Here is a 12,897-nt window from a genome sequence, read left to right on the forward strand (position 1 = left end):
CACTAAGAAAGCAAAGGAGTGGATTATAGGGGAAGAGAGGTAAGAAATAAAATTTATTTAAATAAATAGAATCCTCATTTTTTTCACATTAAAAAGAAATTCTTAAGCTTTTTAGTTTATTGGTAATTTTGTGAGGGAAACAATAGATATATTTTTACCTTACCCACTCTTTCCTGCTTCAAAAGGGGCAGAAACACACACACACACACACACACACACACACATCCCAAAACAGGAGAGGAGGAGGAGAATGTACAAGGTGGATTTGAAGCAGACAGTTGGAGCCTGAGATGAAAATTTTGATTCAGTATCTTCTAATCCTTGAAGGAAGATGAGGACCACCTTTTGAACCATTCTTTTTTTCTAGATTTTGGACTTTAAATTAGTGGAAGGGCTACATACCTATGGGAGAGGGGAAGGACTCCAGGCAACAGTGTCAAATATGTTTTTTTTTTCCCGAACAAGAATGTTTATGGATTTTTGTCCCCCGTACCCAAAATTCCCACTACCAACCCTTCCTTCACTTTTTATTATGTTCTATCTTTCTTTAGTCATCACCTGAAAATGATAAGAGCCAATCAGTTGTTTATTATTCTTGTTGGTGACTCCTATATCTATATCATTGGCTATAAAGTCTTTTCTGAGTTGCTGGTCTCCTCTCAACCTCAATATGTCAATTCAATATGTCCAAAAGAAAACTTGTTATTATTAGAGCAAAAGCTATTTCTATTTTCCGGTTTCATCATTTTCATTTCACCTAGAAAGTACTGTGAACTGTGCTAAGAGGGATAATAAAGGCAGGCAGTCCATATCTCAAAGAGATCCAATCTAGAGGTAAAGACAGATCTGTGAATACATAAATATATACTATAAGTAGGAACAAAATACTATAAAAGCACAGAGAATGTAGTGATTCTGTCTAGAGAAATAAAGAAGATATTGGAGAAGAGCTGACATTTGGATGGCTTTAAAGGATTCATCAGACAGAACTGGGAAGACCTCACACCAGTGGAACAGAATGTCAAAAGTATGGTGTATTTTAGAAACACTGCAATTTCATTGTTGGGGGTTGGGAGTTGAGTGACAAGAGAATAAAAAAGTAGGTTGAGGCCAGTCTGTAAGGGACCTTATATGCCAAATTGGGAGTCTGAATTTAATACTAGAAGAAGAAAGCCAATGGAAGTTTTCAAAAAAGAAATTAACAATCAGATTTTTGAAAAATAGAAAGTTAACTCCAGGGGTACTATGAAAGTTGAATTAGAGACCAAAGTTTTCTGTAAGAATCTAAGAAGAGGTGATGAGACTGCACATCATCAGCGAGGAAGGAACTGAGAAGAGAAGCCCTTTTAGTAGGTAGTTAGAAATTCAGGACTTGAGCTCTGGAGTCAGGACTGAACAAACAGACTCTGGAGGCAGACGGCTGCCACACAGAGAGTGGATATTGGTATTGGTGAGATTACCTAAGGATTGCCTCAGTGGAGAAAGTATGTAGAGTTAGAGGGTCAATGGGGACACTGTCATTGGAGAGTCAAACAAAGGAATAGGAAAACCAAGTAAAGCAGATGGAAAGGGAGCAGTAGGAGAAGCAGGAAGGAAACCAGGAACCAATGGGCTTGTGAAAGTCAAGAGACAATAGTTTAAAGAAATGGGAGGTGGTCAACAGTTTCAATAGGTAAGAGAGATCAAATAGGATCAAGAATGAAAATGTGCCATGGCATGTAGCAAGTACTCTTTTCAAGAAGTGTGGTGAAGTAGGATGGAAATAAGTTGGTAGCTGTAGGAAAGGTAAAACAACAGGAAAGCATAATTAGAAGGAGGAATGCTTATAGGATAAGGTTATTCCCTCAGAGAAAAGGGAGAGGTGATGGCACAGAAGAAAGGAGATGATTAATGGAATAATGTCCCAAGCGGGTAAAGAAGAGAGAGAAAGAAAGGATCGAAGCTGCATATCGATGGCAGAAGCACAAGGTAAGAGCCTGGGTCCCTGATGATAACAGAGATGCTTTATTAGCCTTAGACAACTGCCTCCAAACTTTATGGAATTGGGAAAGAAATAAACTTACTTGCTATTTGGTGTTTCTTGTCATTTCCAGACAAATGTAATCCTAACTAATACAGGAGAGAAGGGTATTGAAAAATAAGCAAGCACCTCTCTGAAATAGCACAGTATGTTCAGAAGACAGGACCAATCTGGCATTACCAGACTACCACATGGAGTCCTGGTGAGGGACCATCTTGCCTGCATGGTGTAGTTATGGTAAGGTTAAGATGATGACTCGACCTGAGAAATACCTAGAATTAAATCATCAGGAATTGGCGATTAATGACATGGGCAAGTGATTCGGGATGACGCCTAGATCTCTACCTTGCATTGCTTTTCTCTCTCCCCACTGTTAGTACTTCAGTTCAGAAATGCCATTACCTCGTATATCCGTTCAACAAATAAATATTTATTGAGTGCCTTCTCTTTGTCAGGTCCTGCAGATACTATGGTAAACAAGCTAGAAATGGTCTTTGCCCTCAAAGATCTTAGAGATATCTGTGCTAAAAGCTTCATATGTGATATCTCATTAATCCTCAGAACATCGTTTAAGTATTATTATTGTCCTCATTTTTCAGATGAGGCAATCCAGTCTTAGAAAGTTTAATGATTTTCTCAAGGTCATACAGCTAGGTGATAAATGGTGTTGCCAGGAATCAGACACAGATCCATCTTACTCAAAGCATGTTTTTAATCACTTGACTATATTATCTCTTGTGCAATTACATACAATGTATTAAATACTATGATAAGGGGTATAGTTTGCATTATTGCAGCTTCCTAACTGGACATTCTTTCTGCATTTGGCATGTTCCAGCCAGAACAGTTTTTCTAAAATGCAAATTCCAAACTGGAGAGGATGGTGGTACTTTCTCTGATTAAGGGTACTCTGAGGAGGAAAGATGATGCATTCAGGTTTTAGGTATATTGATTTTGAGATGGCTATGAAATATCCAAATGGAAATATCCAGCAGTAATTAGATAGACAAATCTGAAGCATAGGGGGAAGCAGGGCTGGAGACAAAGCACTTGGGTTCACTAGTTCTTAGAGGTCAGCTGAAGTTAAGGGAATTACTGGGACTCTTTAGGGGCTTCTAGAAGTGACAAGAGCACCCTGCTGAGAAAAAGGCAGTTGGATACAGGCTTGAAGAGAAGGAAGTAGATTTGGAATAATTGATCAGAGAAAAAGGAGAGGGATTCAGCAAGGGCAGTCAAAGATATAATCAAGTTGTATTTAGGGTTAAGGACAAGAATTTACAGTGATATCAATCTGTGTGGCCAAGAGATTTTTTTCAGTAGCAATACTACTAGTTCTTTTCCTTTCTCCCAGTCTGATTTAAGGCCTAGCTGTGAGTTCTCAAAGTACTTTAAATTTACTTTTGACCTACTACTGAACACGTGACCTATCAGGTTCTATTTAAGTCCATCTCCCTTTGGACTTTGAAATCCTCAAGAAGTTTTTTGAGATTTTGAGAACTTGCGTTTTTTATTGTTTTTATTCCCAGCAACTTGTACAGCAAATTTGTATACTTGTTTTATCTCCCAGTGAAACTGTAGTCTCTGAGGTCAAGAGCTGTGACTTTGCACAGTTTTGCAGAAGCATCATCTCAGTTCAATGTCTCGTGCACAGTATGTTCTCATTAAACATTTGTAGGGTTGAGCTGACTTTAATCTGAAAGCTACAATGCAGAAACTGATCAACAATCTAATACTACCTAGAAATTATTTTTAAGTTTTTAGACTGGAATAAGAGGTAATTAGGATACTACCACCCTCATATGTGCCTTTTTGTCTTCAGAGTTTGGGCCCTACTGGCAGCTCTACAGGCTCTGTTAGTACAGATGAGCTACTGAGCATTTCTGGGCCTCTGAGTCCTTGTTAGTAAAACTCAAGGATTGGACCTGATGATTGCTAATGTCCCTTCTCATTCTAAAATCCAAAGATCCCATGACACCTGGAAAACCTTTAATCCACACCTGAGAACCATTGCCTTATAAAGTGCAATTAAAACATGGGCTCCTTGTTTCACTATTATAAAATAGGCAAATAAATCCTCTCTATATAAAACTGGGTTATAATCTGCAAAGCATATTACTTTAAAAATTAAGGTACTGACACTTCATGTTTAATTACTAATTTGACTGATGGTTAAAGCATTTTATCACATACAAGTTTGTTTTTCAATGGTAGGTTTACCCAAAAATCACATGAAAGGGCACCATAATTCACTTTGGTAGTAAAAAAAAGCATAAAGCTAGAAGAATATGAAACATCATCTTGGATCTCATATATACATACTAAGGTAACATTTTCCTTTTCTTTTAGATGAGAAATCAAAGAGTGTAAGTGACTTACTCAAGACTATAGAAGTATGAGGTGGCAAGGCTGGTACTAGAGTCCAAGGCTCCTAGTCATATACTTTCTTTTTTTTCTAAACAACCAAGTTGGTCAAAAATCTCCTGAAAGAAAAAAGATAAAGGTGAAATGCCAATTGGCTGAGTTTAAACAGAGACTCTACTTTGTTATTTCCAGGTTCAATAATAAACAATTCTAATGATTAGCATGAAGGGCTAGCAAATGAAACATTCTGACTCCAAAACAAAAATATTTGTATTTTTTCATCACATTTAGTAAATCAATTGTAAGAATTAAAGTAAATGGAAAACAGTGAGAGTTAGCAAATCCTAAACACAACTTTCCTTCACTCTTTTGGAAGACAGATTGAAAAAAACAAAACAAAATCCCTGTGGCTCCCTTCATTAGTAGCCAGGGTGGTGAGTCCCACTGTAAATCCCACTTAAAAAGCCTCATGGCTACCTGCAGAGCCTAGGAGTACCAATCACATTAGTGAAGACACCAGATGACCAAAGGAAGCCATGAAGGTCTGGGAAAGCTGGTAAACAAAAGACAGCATTCCAAATGAATGCCATTGCTAGAGTCTGCATTGTAAAATGACTGGATTTCAGAACCCTAAAGCAGATTAGCTTAAGGCAACAAAAGATTCAAATAAGATACAAAGAACTCATTCTGACACATTACGAAATTGTCTTCATTAGATCATTAGGTGCTTAAATGTAATTATTAAAAAATAATAATAATTCTCCGAAATTGTGTTTGAAGCAGTGAGGTCTAGAAGAACAGAGACCTAAAAATGGTTCTTGAATACATGTTCACGACTAAAATTCAACACACTGGCCCTTTTCCCTTTTAATTTCCATGACATTTTAAAGGCCTGTAATGACTTTAAAATTTGTTGTATACATCATTTCAATTTCATCATTATGCTCATGAGGGCTACTTTAAGTACCAACCAGAAAAACTCAGATCTCTGCAACTGTGATTTTTCTTCCACATTGGTGTCTCATTTACAAAGAAAATGAGTAACACTTTTGGGTATGAATTGCCCAAATGAAAAGAAGCAAAACATTAGGCCATGGTATAATTTCTACCACTTCATATGCTTGTTTTGCTTTTGTTGCAAGGTCTAAACTTAAATACAATTTAGATATATAAATTGGAAAATATGGAAGAAAAACCTTTACTATCATGTGGAAAAGGCGAGACTTGCTATTTAATTTTGGGGTTTTTTTTGGGCCAGCAGAAGGGAGGAGTTAGAGAATTATATTAAATAAATTTAATAACTGCCAATATCGTTTGCCAGTTTTATTCACTAAGGCAGTAGTCCCCAACCTTTTTGGCACCAGGGACTGGTGCTCCTATGAGAATCTAATGCCTGATGATCTGAGGTAGAGCTGAGGCAGTGATGCTAGCACTGGGGAGAGGGCTGAAAATACAGATGAAGCCTTGTTAGCTCGCCCAATGCTCACCTCCTGCTGTGTGGCTGGGTTCCAACAGGCCACTGACTGAGGTCCCCAGCTTGGGAGTTGGGGACCCCTGCACTAAGGTATCCTTGTTGTTAAGCCTAATGCCAATGTAAAACAGAACTAATTAATCATCGAAAGTCCTCTAGAAGAAATGGTCACTGACAATATGTATAATATTAGATCAAATGGCCTTCTACTCAACATTTTCAGGTATACAGACCATCAATCATTCTGAAAATTTACAAATGTATTTAGAGACCACCTCCATCACTAGTAGCAGATAAAGCGGATGGGCAAAAATGGTTCTGATAATTTAAATAGTCCTAAAAGTTAAAGCCAAATTGAGGTATAATAATGAGAACATTTCCCTAAATTTTTTTCTGAAAATTAATTTCTCATCATAGTTCCTGAGTTTTGTTTGATTATAATTATCATCCCTCACCAAGAACAAAAGTACTTTAACTCTCATTTTCCCTTCAAGAGATACTCCCATTGTTTTGTCAAACCCTAATAGGGTCATAAGCAAGCTCGCAGTAACACAGAAGGAAACAGTTTACACCTAATGGGCTGATGTCACCTGGGGCCTTCCAGCCAGGTGATAACTTTGACTTCATTTGTGTTCAAGTGGAAAAACACTGGAAAAGTTTAATGAGTCTAACTCTGAAAAGCTTTTTGGCTTTACCAATCCTCTAGGTTTACAATGATATAATAATAAAATTATAATAAGGTTAAAATTTTTATAATATTTATTTTAAAAATATAAGTCAGCCACCCTAATTTGACAGAAGAAAAGGAATTATGGAGATAAAGGGTCTTGTAACTGAGCCACACTTCAAGTTGGCTGGACTCATCACCCAACGAACTCTCAGCTAAAGAAAGCCTTGTCAGAGCTGTGGCCTCTCTGGCTTTTTCAGTTTTACCACATAAACAATGGCAGAAATATCTCTATCAAGTCAGTAACAGTGTATTTTCTCAGATAGCTCCTTATTTTCTGACTGCATACATGGAGTGTCTCCTTCCATAGTCTCATTATTCCTTCCCTCTCTTCTTGGTAGCCAAGAGGCAGGACCAAGAATGGTCTGACCTGTGCTACCATAGAAAACAGGCAGTGTGGCGAGTAATAAATCTGATTCATATTATGCTCTACTACTTTACAATCATATGGTGTGAGGCTAGTTATCTGTAAAATGGGGAAAAAATCTCCTAGATAGTTATAGTAGATAATGTATGCAAAGCACCTGGCATATGTTAGGCATAAAATCAATGTTATACTCTTCTTTATATAAATCCGTAACTGTAGGAAGCATAACGCATTTATAGTTTATAGAGTTCTTGCATGCATATTATCTCATTTAATCTTAATAAGATTACCATACTCATAAGCAGCCAAGTACTCTGACTCCAGAACCACTATTCTTTCTATTGTGCTGCTATGTGAGGAACTATGGCTGTGGAGACCGCATTATATTCCTATATCATCAGTTCCTGTGGGTGGGGTTGGGGAACAGGGCTGACCTGGCGGGGATCTCAGAAGCATGCAAAGGAAGTAAAAAAAAACAGATATACAATCAAATGAACCCATATCACTTAATTGGGCAACTGCCAGAGGAATAAGCTACCTTTGGGGTTCATCAATGAAGGGTCCTTTACTGATTAAAAAAAAGGCAACAAGAGTAAAAATGAAATAATTATAATGTCCTAGGTTCTAGTTCTTTATAAGAATGATGCAGTAACTTTAGGTTGGTCAAAAAAAAGAAAACATACCTATAAAATATTATCTTTGTCTAAGGTTGAGAAAGGTTTCCTGTCATTAGATGCAAACAACATTTAAATTAACCAAAATTTTTTAACAACATCTCAGAACTATCCTGGGAGCTCTGATACATGTTACTTCATTTAATCTTCACAATAACATTCTGAATATCAATACATAATATTATATTCATTACATGAGAATACAGACTCCAAAAGATTGAGTGACTTGTTTGAGAAAGGTTATGTGCTGAGATTCAAACCTAGACCTTTTAAATGCTATATGTTACGTTTTTCAAGCTAAGTCATACTATGTTCTGTACAGTAATAGAAAAGAATATGTGAAATAGTCCAAACTAAAATCATAGCTGTTATTTAAAACTCAAGAGAGAACAAATGTTAAGTTGGTTAAACATGAATTTACTTATACAAATTGTGAAAATTCCTAAAGACATATTTCTGAGGTCAGAATGACATACAAAAAGAATTTATTTAGATTTGAAAACAAGTTTTTAACATTATTCCTGGTCTATTACAGAAGTCAAACTAAAAGAAAATGGATTTATACCTTACTCTAATATGATTCTATATTAGTAAATTTTAACTTACTATTGGCACACTTTTATACTTTAAATTTTCTAAGATAGATTTAAAACTTAACAGAGAATGAGAGTTTTTCATCCTGAAATAAAATCTTCACTCTCTGTTATAATCTTTTATTCTATTACCTGCCTTGGGAAAATTTTTGTTGATAAGCAAAATATAAGGAACGTCCTAATGGAGTTAGGTCTGTGGACCAATAGCATAAGTTGGAAGACAAAGTGCTCTTTATTTTTGGATAAAAAGTGAAGAAACCAAGGAGAATCCTAGAAAGAAACAGCATGAAGAAAGAAGTGGTCACAGTTATGGAGAGAAATAATCGACAGTCAGGTGAGGTCAAGTAGGTCAGTTCTGCTGACCTGGGTGCCCAGAGAGGCTCTGAATGTCACTCATGCTGGTCAGATGGTGATGGTGGTGGTGGTGATAGAAAATGCTGAACGATAAATCAGGAGTCACAGTGAGGAAGAAAAGAATGGATGCTACTGTTTGTTTTAGCAACTATTACAGCATTTGCTATATGTCACCTGCATATAACAAAATAGAAAATCTGGTTGGAATTACTACTGATTTTTCCTGATGAATCCTGTGTGGCCAGTGAGGTAGCCTTTGAACTCAGAATCATTTAGATCAGTGTCTCTCACAAAATTTAGTTCAAAGACTGCATCAGAATCGCCGGAAGAACATGTTTACCGTGTAGATTCCTTATTCTCTCTTTCAGAGGTTTATGAGTTACTGGTTCTAGGGAAGGAGTCAGGAATTTGCATTTTGAATACCACAAAAAGGGCTATTAGATTTAGTAACCTTAAACCCCAGATGTTTCTACTACATTAGAATTTGAAAACCACTTTTTAGATTAAAAAAAGAAATTAAAATTGTGTATAATTTTAATTAAACAAGATGCTTATTTGTAACAATTAGCCAAACATTATTAAAAAGAAATAAATAAACTTGACAGTCTGATCCCAGGACTAGGTACTTGGCTGCTCTGTGCTTCAATCTCCTCCTTTGGAAAATGGAAACAATTCAATAATGGTACCTACTAAGCCCCTTGCCATTCTGTGATGATGTTCCAAGGAAGTACCTAAGAGCACAAGAGAATTAGGAAAGAACATTCTGCCATGACAACAGCAACTTGCTCCTGGGACGAGCATCATATCTACCTCCCACCACAGCTTGGGCGCCTGTGGCATCTGTCCTTTACCTGTTCCTTTCAGAGTGGGCCTAGCGAGGAACTAGAGTACTAAAAAATATAAAACATTGTTTATCAACGAGGTTTTTAACTGTAAAACCTAAAGAATGAATCAATCAATTGGAGCACTAAAACAAAAGAATTCCAACGGCTTCCTGAGAAATATTGTTCTCATAAAAGTCATTAAGATGACATTATGCTTAGAATCCAAAGTAAAAAACCCAACTCCTCTAGATTTTGTATTCTACTTTTCCCCAACAAATGGCTTCTAACCAAGTTTTAAGTAATGATAACTGAATTCTACAATACATGAAGGTGTGTTTCTTCATATCCATATTGCAGAATGCTCAACTACGTAATAAGAGGCATTTAGTCTGTAAAATTCTGAGATAAAAGTGGCTGCAAATGATACTATTTCATGGAAACGTTAGACCAAAAAGTTGCAATATTATTAAATACCAATTATTGAAATATTTCATTAGAGAACAAATGCCAGAAGAAAGTTCTGAGAAGTCTGCGAAGATAAATTTTGATGACTAGCAGTATCCTGGTGGTTCGTAAATGTCAGTGTGCCTCAGAAATCACGGTACTGCTGTCAGTAGCATTCTGCTCTAGGTTGCCAAAGCTGGTCTAGGCCATAAAGGGAAATAAATTTAAAAATTAGTCACATTCAGTGGAACTCATGCACACAAATAAGTATAATCTGACTCAAGGTAAGGGGTACCCATTAGAATTTGATTGCTTATTCAAGTTTTCTGGCTGTATCACTCATTAGGTCCTGTTGCTTTCTGACTAACAGATATGCGGAATGCTGGGTCAAACTTCGTCTGATGTCATTCCCAATTTTAGGGCTTTATTTTGTTTGTTTCTCTGTAATGATGTTCTTGGACCATTAAAGCATTCAGGGTTTTTCCTTATTATAGCTACACAAGTGACTTTACAGAAGGAAGGAAGACACCTGATTCACACGACCAGGCATAGCAAAGGCAGCATGTGAACTTTCAACAAAAGAGGAAGCTTTGTACCAGATGTGAAGAAGTTAAGTTTATTTTTCCATTTAGCTTGTTTATTTAAGTAAGAAGGAAGGAGAGAGCGGCTGCTTCCCATTCCAAACTGCTCAGGGAATGACCTTTTTTCCTTTCTTTTTAAATGAACGAAGTTGGCTATTGCAGTTTCCAGAGGGATCTGGAAAGGAACCAAGTCACTAATGATTACCTTTCATCCATAGCTAGTTTAACCTTTGAAACCTGCCAATCAACAGAAAAGACCAAGAGGGAAAGTCAGTGTAGACTTGCCCATCTAGCATTTTCTCACTGTTTAGATGGAAAACAATTTATTAAGGAAATTATTTTAAGAAATGTGGAGCAATTATAGAAACTATAATCAAGGTCTTCCTAAGATTCATTTAACAGCTAAGAAACTTTCAAGCCTTAGGTTAGTTTATTTTCTCTTTTAATTATTGTGTATAAGAAGCAGAACGACAGAGCTTTTACATTTAAAACAACATAACCAAAGGAAAACATCTTTTGTTCTTGATTCATCTATCTTCTCACATTATTTTGGTCTGACACACCATTTGTTTCTAGACTGAAGATCTTCTTGGTATACGTCCAAAGACACACACTATCTTTTTCACAAATTGTTGAAACATTCTTCTTAATGCTGAAGCTATTATATGCTAGTAGTATATAATATAAAATATACCTCAAAACAATCATTGGTGTTTCACTCATGTATTCATTATCAAAAGGGCCAGGCTACAAAATATTAAATGACCTTACTCTATTATTCATTTACACATCCATTTTTAAAAACGCATACCTCCTCTTCCCTAGTAACATCCCCTCATCCGCTTCTTACAGGAAAAGAGAGAACTCCATCACTAAGATTAATGGAGCATTGGTAACATATTTTAGGTACAAATGACCCACTTTTATGTTCTGCCAAAACAATTCAGCAAGAGTTTAAAAAGAAGAAACACTGAAGTTCTTTTCCACTGAATTCATGCAGCTGGTGGTGATAAATTGATTGTTCTCTTCTAATGGCAGGGTCAGAAAGACAAAGAGAAAAGCATTTTCTATAACTGGCTATATTTTTTATTAATTGGTAAATGGTTTATTTTCTTCAAATGTTCTGTCATTGAGATGAATTACCTCCAGTTTTAATTAAAGCCCTCTCAAAAGTTAATTCATTATGCTAAGAGTGCAAGAATGGCATAACGGGATGATTTTTATTTCAGGTAGACAAAATACAAAATGTCCCCTCTTTATAAAGAAGAAAAGGATTGCATCTACTCCAAGACTTTTATTTTCTGAAATTGTTTCTTAAAAACTTTGTCTTTCATGAAAATCATCATTTTATTATCTTCAAAGCACAAACTGAAAATAGAATTGGTAATGTATCAAATTTCAGATCTTGCACGAATCACAAGAATCCTAAATTTTGAACTTAAACCTGTTCACCTAAGTATCGCAATCAAATGTGAATTAAAATAAGACTCACTTCTTTGGTCTTGGCTATGACTCTCACGAAGGTCTAAATCCTGCCCTACAATTATTACATTTACTGCAAAACTTACAATTACTAACATCAACTAATACTTAATGTTTGGTTTAAAGAATTTTTTCCATGAAATCTAGCAGTTGAGTTTTATTTTGTGTAGCTACCATTTCATAGCAGTAGTGCTGGTGAGACAGGAAAGATAGGCTAGGATGATCACTGCAAGTTTATTTTTAAGGCTCGAGTGTAAAAGTATGCCTCTGGTGATACGTAGTCACAGAACCACTACAATAATACATTAAATATAGTATTAATATTTGATACAATTAGTAAATGAACACATTTGTGTGTGTACATGTGTGTGCGTGCAAACGTATGTACAATAACGAATACTTCCAGACATCAGACTCTGGAAAAACCTCAACTACCTAGCCTAGAACCATTCAAATACCTGGAAATAAGAGAAGAATACATTTTTACAGCGAAGTAATGAAAAAAATGTGATTGATTTGTATTTTAGGTACAGGCTCACCTTCAGGTACATAAAGCAAAACAGCAGTTTACCAGCAATATGACACACAGATTTGGGGGAGAAGTGATAACACATTTAAAAGAAAGAATCTCCATATTTACAAAAAGTAGGCAGTAAAAATAAAAGTATGGCTGTTTAGTCCACTTAGTGCAGGAGCAAACAGCCCTGCACTCAATATTTCAGCAGTCACTGAGGACACGTCATTGTATTTCAGTGTAGTACTACAGCAGATCTTTATAATTAGGACCCCGGGTCAGTTAATGTGCATTACTAAAAGATAGAATATTAATATATTATATAGAAAGATCTTTCACTGAAATAATAATTTTTTTAAGTTTTAAGGCTTCAGTTATTTGGAAAATAAAATTATTTAAAACAACTTTACTATTGTTATGTTTTATGAAATGTATTTTGTCTCTAACTCTCAAAGCTTTTTCTGAATACTGATTTAAGTTCAGAG

The 12,897-nt window shown here is 35.9% G+C and overlaps 1 protein-coding gene across 6 annotated transcripts in view; it reads right to left on the bottom strand.

Annotated features, from left to right (window-relative positions):
- Window positions 1-12,897, bottom strand: part of GREB1L (GREB1 like retinoic acid receptor coactivator) — a 224,638-nt gene that overhangs the window by 129,519 nt on the left and 82,222 nt on the right. For 3 of the 6 annotated variants that reach the window (XM_039844890.1, XM_039844884.1, XM_039844866.1), the window contains exon 2: window positions 4,397-4,500. The exons of the other annotated variants lie outside the window; for them this stretch is intronic. The gene's annotated coding sequence lies outside the window, so the exon portion shown is untranslated. The remainder of the gene's footprint in view (window positions 1-4,396; window positions 4,501-12,897) is intronic. 6 annotated transcript variants of the gene reach the window in all.

The sequence above is a fragment of the Pteropus medius genome, unplaced genomic scaffold, assembly GCF_902729225.1.
Source record: "Pteropus medius unplaced genomic scaffold, Ma_sr-lr_union100, whole genome shotgun sequence".
Taxonomy (NCBI): domain Eukaryota; kingdom Metazoa; phylum Chordata; class Mammalia; order Chiroptera; family Pteropodidae; genus Pteropus; species Pteropus medius.